The sequence below is a fragment of the Bubalus bubalis genome, chromosome 1 (genome assembly GCF_019923935.1).
Source record: "Bubalus bubalis isolate 160015118507 breed Murrah chromosome 1, NDDB_SH_1, whole genome shotgun sequence".
Taxonomy (NCBI): Eukaryota; Metazoa; Chordata; class Mammalia; order Artiodactyla; family Bovidae; genus Bubalus; species Bubalus bubalis.
This window is the reverse complement of record NC_059157.1, coordinates 164445954-164453577: the sequence shown is the minus strand read 5'-3', so window position 1 is coordinate 164453577 and position 7624 is coordinate 164445954. Positions and strand designations below refer to the sequence as shown.

At 39.9% G+C, this 7624-nt stretch overlaps 1 long non-coding RNA gene across 1 annotated transcript; it reads left to right on the top strand.

The window, feature by feature from the left end:
• Nucleotides 1-6349: 6349 nt before the first annotated feature.
• LOC123466001 lies at nt 6350-7387 on the top strand. The gene is made up of 2 exons (XR_006641289.1): nt 6350-6589; nt 6979-7387. It is a non-coding gene; the product is annotated as an uncharacterized LOC123466001 (long non-coding RNA).
• The last annotated feature ends 237 nt before the right edge of the window (nt 7388-7624 follow it).

Sequence of the window (7624 nt, the reverse complement as noted above, 5' to 3'; positions counted from 1 at the left end):
AATAAACAAGTGAGTATCTAAACACAGAGAAAAGAAAACTTTTCCTTACAGTGGACTGCCAGTGAATACATGGAGGTACAATAAAGAAATCAGAAAATCACAGTTTCACAAGCATCAGAGTCATAATTAATTCAGCCAAGCAATATCAATGGATGCTAGAGCTACTTGGTGGAAATTTAATGAGAAATGGGATGTATAGTTTCAAAGTACTTCTTCCCAAAGTCCTCATTAATTACTAAAGGACAAAGAGTACCTTTACAGTAGAGAATCCTGACAAATACCACTCTAACCAGGGTTATGATCATCAGTAGAGGGACAAATCAAAACCATGTGCCATCTAATAGGATGCAAGGAGAAGAATATGTATCACTTCTGTAATATTCCTATCAAAACACATGGCCTAAATCTAACCATGAGGAGATATCACAGGTATGAAAACTGAGAGACATTCCACAAAATAACCGAGTGGTAATCTTCAAAAGTGTCAACATGAATGTCAAGGAAGACTGAGGAACTGCTCCAGACCAAAGGTGACTAAACAGACAGGACAACTATTCACAATGCATAATTCCAAGCTAAATCCTTTTAATCAAAGGGTATTACTGAGACAACTGGCAAAACCTGAAAGGAGTCTGATTAGATGGTAGTAATGTATCAATGTTAATTTCCTGATTTGGACGATTGTGCTTATGTAAGAGAATGTCCTTTTGTAAGAAGTACAGACTAAGTAATCAGAAGTGATAAGGCATCACGTCGGCCACTTACTCTTAAATATGTCAGGAAGAAAAGTTCTTCATCCTATTCCTATGAGTCTTTTCTAGGTTTGAAATTATTTCATGTTAAAAGAATACAAATGGCAAACAGTAGAGCTGCTGCTAAGTTGCTTTAGTCGTGTCCGACTCTGTGCGGCTCCATAGACGGCAGCCCACTAGGCTCCTCTGTCCCTGGGATTCTCCAGGCAAGAATACTGGAGTGGATTGCCATTTCCTTCTCCAATGCATGAAAGTGAAAAGTGAAAGTGAAGTCGCTCAGTCGTTTCCAACTCTTAGCGACCCCATGGACTGCAGCCTACCAGACTCCTCCGTCCATGGGATTTTCCAGGCAAGAGTACTGGAGTGGGTTGCCGTCAGGCACAACTAATGGTGAATTAACTATTTGGAACCTAGAACAGAAATGATTTTTAAAACAAGGATATTAAGATATGGGACAAAAACTAAGAAAATGAGTAGGAGATTTCAGAGTTAAGGATTTTCAAGGGCCTTACATGGGTTCATAGGACCATACAGATGTACTATTTAAGAATTTAAGAAGGCACATAGAAATTAAAAGGTTACATAAAGTACATATAGAGTTAAAAACTTCCATATCAGTAGGGAAAAGTGTGAGAAATAACAAAAACATGATCAATCTTATAGAAAGCTGGATAAGTAATAAAACCATAGAAACTTAAAAAGGATAATTTTTAAAAGTTAGCAAAATCATAATAAAAATTCTTGGACATAACTCTCTTTATATATATATATATATATATATATATATATATATATATATCATGTCCTTAGGAGCCTTAGAAATGGAATCACTGTGTTAAAATTTATGTACACAATTTATTATAGATACAATAACTTTTGATACACCAAATAAACAGGTTTTGTTTTAGAAACTACGTTTTATTTATTTATTTATTTATTTATTTTAACCAGAGGATAATTATTTTACAATATTGTGATGATTTTTGCCATACATCAACATGAATCAGCCATGGGTAGACATGTGTTCCCACATCCTGAACCATACTCCCACCTCCCTCCCCACCCCATCCCTCTGGGTCATCCCAGAGCACAGGCTTTGGATGACCTGCTTCATGCATCAAACTTGCACTGGTCATCTGTTTTACATATGGTAATATACATGTTTCAGTGCTATTCTCTCAAATCATCCCACCCTTGCCTTCTCCCACGGAGTCCAAAAGTCTGTTCTTTACATCTGTGTCTCTTTTGCTGCCTTACATATAGGATCACCGTTACTGTCTTCCTAAATTCCATATATATACATTAATATACAGTATTTGTGTTTCTCTTTCTGACTTACTTCAAGAAATTATGCTTTTTAATAAGAAATTTTAACTGCACATCTCTTGGGTGCTTCCCCGGCAACTCAGAGGTAAAGAATTCGCTTTCTATGTAGGAGTCGCAGGGGACGCAGGTTGAATTCTTGGGCTGGGAAGATCCCTTGGAGGAGGGCACGGGAACCCACTCCAGTATTCTTGCCTGGAGAATCCCATGGACAGAAAAGCCTGAAAGGCTACAGTTCATAGGGTTGCAAAGAGTCAGACACAACTGAAGCGACTTAGCACACACGCATGCACATCTCTTAAACTTCACTTTGCCATGCTTCACTCTGTTAATTATGCCCCAGCTGCACTATTCTCCTACCTGCTCCAGACATGCCAACCTCTTTCTTGCCTTAGGGCCTCACAGATGCTGTTCTCTCTGTCTGGATGGTCCCCCACTTTCCCCCACACCCCACGATAAATTGTTTCCTTTTGGTCTTCCCACAATTTCCACTTCCCCAGGGAAATCCTCCCATGATTTTCCTTTAGCCCCATGTGGGAGATCAACTTCAAGGGAACCCAGAGCCACACGCTGCGGCAAACTCTCCACAACTTTCTCTCCTAAAACGGAGGGATGCCGTTTCACCATCTTATGTTAATTTTTATAGCACAGTCTTCCTCTTTCGACACTGTAGTCAGAGTTTTTTGTTTCATAAATCAAGCTGCTAAGTGCTATTAAAACATATAATAAAAAGGTAAATGGCCTCTGTATTAATCTTAAGTACTGTCTCCTATAATATGATTTTTAAAGCTATATTCTCAAATTACATAAATCCCATGGGGCTGATTGTCAATGTCTTTCACACATTAGAAAGCCTCATTGTGGCTGTCATATAACTTATGCCAAATCTGTTTTCTTCTCCTAAAAAAAAAAAAAAAGAGAGAGAGAGAAAAGAGAAAAACATCTTGTTATGAGACTTTTGTGAACTCGGTGCTGGTGAAAGGAGTCATATTAACAGCTCATGACCTTGGCTCCCCCACAGAAGAAACACCCTCTTAGAGCACTCATATGCCTCACATGCACTTCAAAACAAATCCACAATTTTGCTGTTGACAGTCATCGAATATTGCTGCAACTTTTTGTCATTTGAGTTTTTTTCCACTTCCAGAAGGAAGTGACCTGGACTACTGCTAAGGAATTGGCTTTAAGGGTCTGGTGATGGCTGCCAGGCGTGAGCTGGTTAGTTATTAACATTACCAGACCTGTCTGTAGCATTTAGGATCTGCGCTGTGTTTTACAATCCCTTTTCTTAGTCCTAACTCTCAGACTTGTGAACGAGGCAGCTGCTGTCACTTCAGCTTTGCAATTTGGATGCTGATCCATGGAAAGGTTAAATACCGTTTCCAAGGTCACCGAGAGTTTTCCCAACAGAGCCTACTTAAGCATTCACTGCTGCTGACATAGGACTCTGGGGAGAAGGAAAGAGACGACGTGCAGAAAAGCCCTAGGCTAAATGAGAATGCTACACAATAAGCATATCCTGGGAATAGCCTCTCTCATAAACTACTAAAGACAACTACACCAGGAAATATCCGATTTTGTCCAATACTTGCTAATATTAAATAAAATTATCCTTGAGGGTAAGAGGAGTTGGGAGATTGGGATTGACACATACACAACACTGATGCTAAGTATAAAAGAGATAACTAATGAGGATATACTGTATAGCACAGGGAACTCGACTTAATACACTGTGGTGACCTGAATGGGAAAGAAGTTCAACAGGGAGGGGTTATATGTACACACACAACTGATTCATTTTGCTATATAGAAGAAACTAGCATAACATTGTAAAGCAATTATATCCCAATGAAAATTATTTTTTTAGAAAACAGGCAATACTGGGTGCTTGGGGCTGGTACACTGGGACGACCCAGAGGGATGGTATGGGGAGGGAGGAGGGAGGAGGGTGCAGGATGGGGAACACGTGTATACCTGTGGCAGATTCATGTTGATATATGGCAAAACCAATACAATATTGTAAAGTTAAAAAATAAAATAAAATAAAAACAGAGGACAGAGATTTGAAGCAAACATGGTAAAACATTTCTTCAAACTGAGAGAGGGGTATGCAGATATCTGGCAAAGGAAATGGCAACCCACTCCAGTATTCTTGCCTGGAAAATCCCACAGACAGAGGAACCTAGCAGGCTATACGGTTCATGGGGTCGCAAAGAGTGGGACACGACTCGGTGACTAAATAACAATAACAATTTGTAGATATCAGTTGTATGTTTTATACCGCACTGCATGTTTGAACATTTCTTACCATTTTTTAAATTTTATCATCCTTTAAACAAAGTCGTGTTATATATCACAGACAATGTTTTAAGCCCACCCCATATTAACAAACAATGTTCTAACTAGAAGTTCTAGACTACTGGTTGAAATGGGTCTCCTAAAGCTTTGTAAGGGTTTCCCTGGTGGCTCAGAGGTTAAAGCGTCTGCCTCCAATGCTGGAGACCTGGGTTCAATCCCTGGGTTGGGAAGACCCCCTGGAGAAGGAAATGGCAACCCACCTCTATCTGAGAACTCATCAATTTCAAGATATATGAACTTGAAGACGATAAAACTCTATTCCTTAAAAAGTGAAAAAAAAAAATAACATTAGTCTCAGAATTCCTGGGAATAGCAAAGCTATTAACTGAAATAGAATGGAAAGGAGCTGAAAGAGAGTACATTAACTTTTTTTAATTTTTCCAAGATATATAGTTTACTTCCTATTTATATCATGTTGATGCTAATACATGTAGCAATATTTACAAACTCTAATGTAGTTCTATAGTTATGTGCTGAAAGCATTAGGGAGGCATTGTCTGATTTTTCTGTCTAAGGGTCACAATAGGATCTTATTGTCAAAAGAATTATCTCCTTATTGAGAGTAGCGCACTGTCTTCAGAAAAGTTCAGGGGCTCACCCAACATCACATAGCTACCCCAGGGACCTTTCCCCCAGCACAGTGCCCTGTTCTCATGCCATGCAATCTCCCTCTGACCTTCCCATGATGACACTATTGATACCCTCAAATATGTAGGAAACAATATCCATGAAGACATTTTAGTCTGGGGGTGGCCATGAGTGGAAGGAATCAATCAGCAACAAGAACTACTAATCAACTGAATTTGGATGAAATACTGAAAATAATCTAAAATCCCATAAGCTGAAGACCTTTAAGAAGAGGAACTCCCCACTGCTCAGTAATTATCAGTCTCTGTTCATCGCTTATCCTAAAAACATGGACCAAGAGTTGGAAACCCAGATGAGCTCCAGAGCCAGGCTGTGCCTCCAATCCTAGGCTCTCAGTCTGCATAATCACTTGTTTATCCAGTCTACCTCCTGCACATAGAAAGGTGCTGTTATGCCTATTTCTCACAGAAAGCAAACTAATAACATACAAATCAAACCTCTGGTCTTTTCTCTGTTTATTCCAGAAACAAATTTACTGTGGTTCAAATCCATTGCAGTGCGATTCATGAATACATTTGATCATCAAATCTTGGCAGATCTTCAGAGTTAATGTTGTTTAACATGGAGGAGGATAGATGCCAAGGCAGGGCCTAGAGCAACCGAACAGAATTGAACCTTCAACACATTTCCGTCAGCCACACCAGCCTCTAAGCAGAGTCCAAGCATGGCCCTCTCACTCCTGCCTTCAGCAGCAAACCAAAGACTTCTCAGCGTGGGATTTGGGGATTTGGTTTGTTTTCCCTTTGCCCTGTGACCATGACTTTTTTAGGACGTGAGCGAGTTCACTGTCTCTCTGCCAAACTCCCCAATTGGTCCCCACAGGACAGACTTGGCACCCGAGGTAACATAGCTAGGCAGACCACAAAGTCTCCAGAATGAAAAAATGCTGGAAGCTGATAATGTATTCAGCTGAGCATTCTTCTTGGCAGGGTGAGCGAGAGCATTATTGAGACCTTAAAAGCTTGGTGCTAACAACAAATGAGCACTGGCTGGAAAATCCACTTCCTCTTAGGCACGATGAGGTAGGGATCTGGAAAGTAAGTTTTAGGTATTTGCAGAATCTCCCTGCATTAAAAAAAAAGAAAGAAAGAAAAAAATGGTCACAGTCATATACAGGCTGCTTTCATGGAATCATTCAGTTCTGCAGCCCCTGTATGTGATCCAAACCTCTTTGCATCTCCGACTGCAGCCCAGTACCTGAGGGTCAAGTACCCCACTGAGAGCTCAGAAAGGGAAGCCAAAAAAAGATATGGAGCTGGTACGGGTGACTGTTGAGCACAGATGGCCAGTTATCGATGTAATCTGTGTATCTGGGAGGCATGTGCTGTAAGGAGGCAGCTGCTAAACTGAATTAAGCCACAGTTTTTAAGAAGAGAAAGTGGATTGGAAACAGATAGAAGTTTTGAATGTATGCGGCTGTGTGAAGCTGTGATCTATGGTTAAAAATCAGGATGATATGCACTAAGAGACTGAGGATCTTTCCAAAGTACAACCCTATGGAAGCCAGAGTGAGAATCCATTTTACTGTGTATTTGTGGGGCAGGGGGCACTCATTTTTCAAGCTCACCTTTAACTCTCTCAATGCACTGTTTTGCCAGTACGCTAGAATGTGTTATATTACCATCACTGTTCCATGGTTTGGGATAGGATATTATGTCTAAGTTTAAAAGAAGGTATTGGCCTGCCAATTTTCCTATGGGAGCAGAGAAGAGCAGGGAATGCTTTCACTCCATTTATTGGTCACTTAGACGTGTGGCTTCATCTGTATGGGTGGATAAATTCTGAATTTTCTATCTATCCACAGTGCAAGCCATAATGTCTGTGGAAAACGAGCCAACGTTACTTTGTTCTGGCTATGTGAGCAGCACTGAATTCTAATTTTGTTTCTCTATCTAAGCTCCAAATAGGAAGCTGCCAAGATCAATTCATTTTGATAAATCAACTGTTTCAGAAGGCCATCTACACTGAAATACAGCTGCTGTTCTTTTTTTTTTCTAACAAAATGATCATGAAGCAAGCATGAACCAACTATTACTCAGACTGTTTTACTGAACTAATGAATTGCTCTGGGAAGCCTCTTATGAAGATGTGTGTTCAATTATTACATACAAACTGGTTAAAAGGAAATACATCATAATTAGGCTAACATATCCACTGTGATGCAGCCTCTCCTGATGAAAGAACTCCTTTGAGACAATGTGGGCACATTGGGGTACTTTGTGTTTTTCTGTTTATTGATTTTCATCTTTTATAATTTGATGGATTAACCAACACTGGTTCACAACTGTTCCTTGTCCAGTTTAATGGAGGAAAAAAAAAAACCCTCTTGGCCTCTTTTTAAAAAATCTTCTCCTAGATGTGTGAGAGGAATAAGCATTTGGTCTCAAACAATACTACTGAGAACATTCACCTAGATCAAAATGAGAAAATGCATTTCAGCTGTCACTACCATGTCATTACAGCCCCTCCTCTACTGCATTTCTGTTGCCAAAAAGAATCCTCACCAGATCAAAATGATTGGAATCAGGCCCAAGACAGCTGTG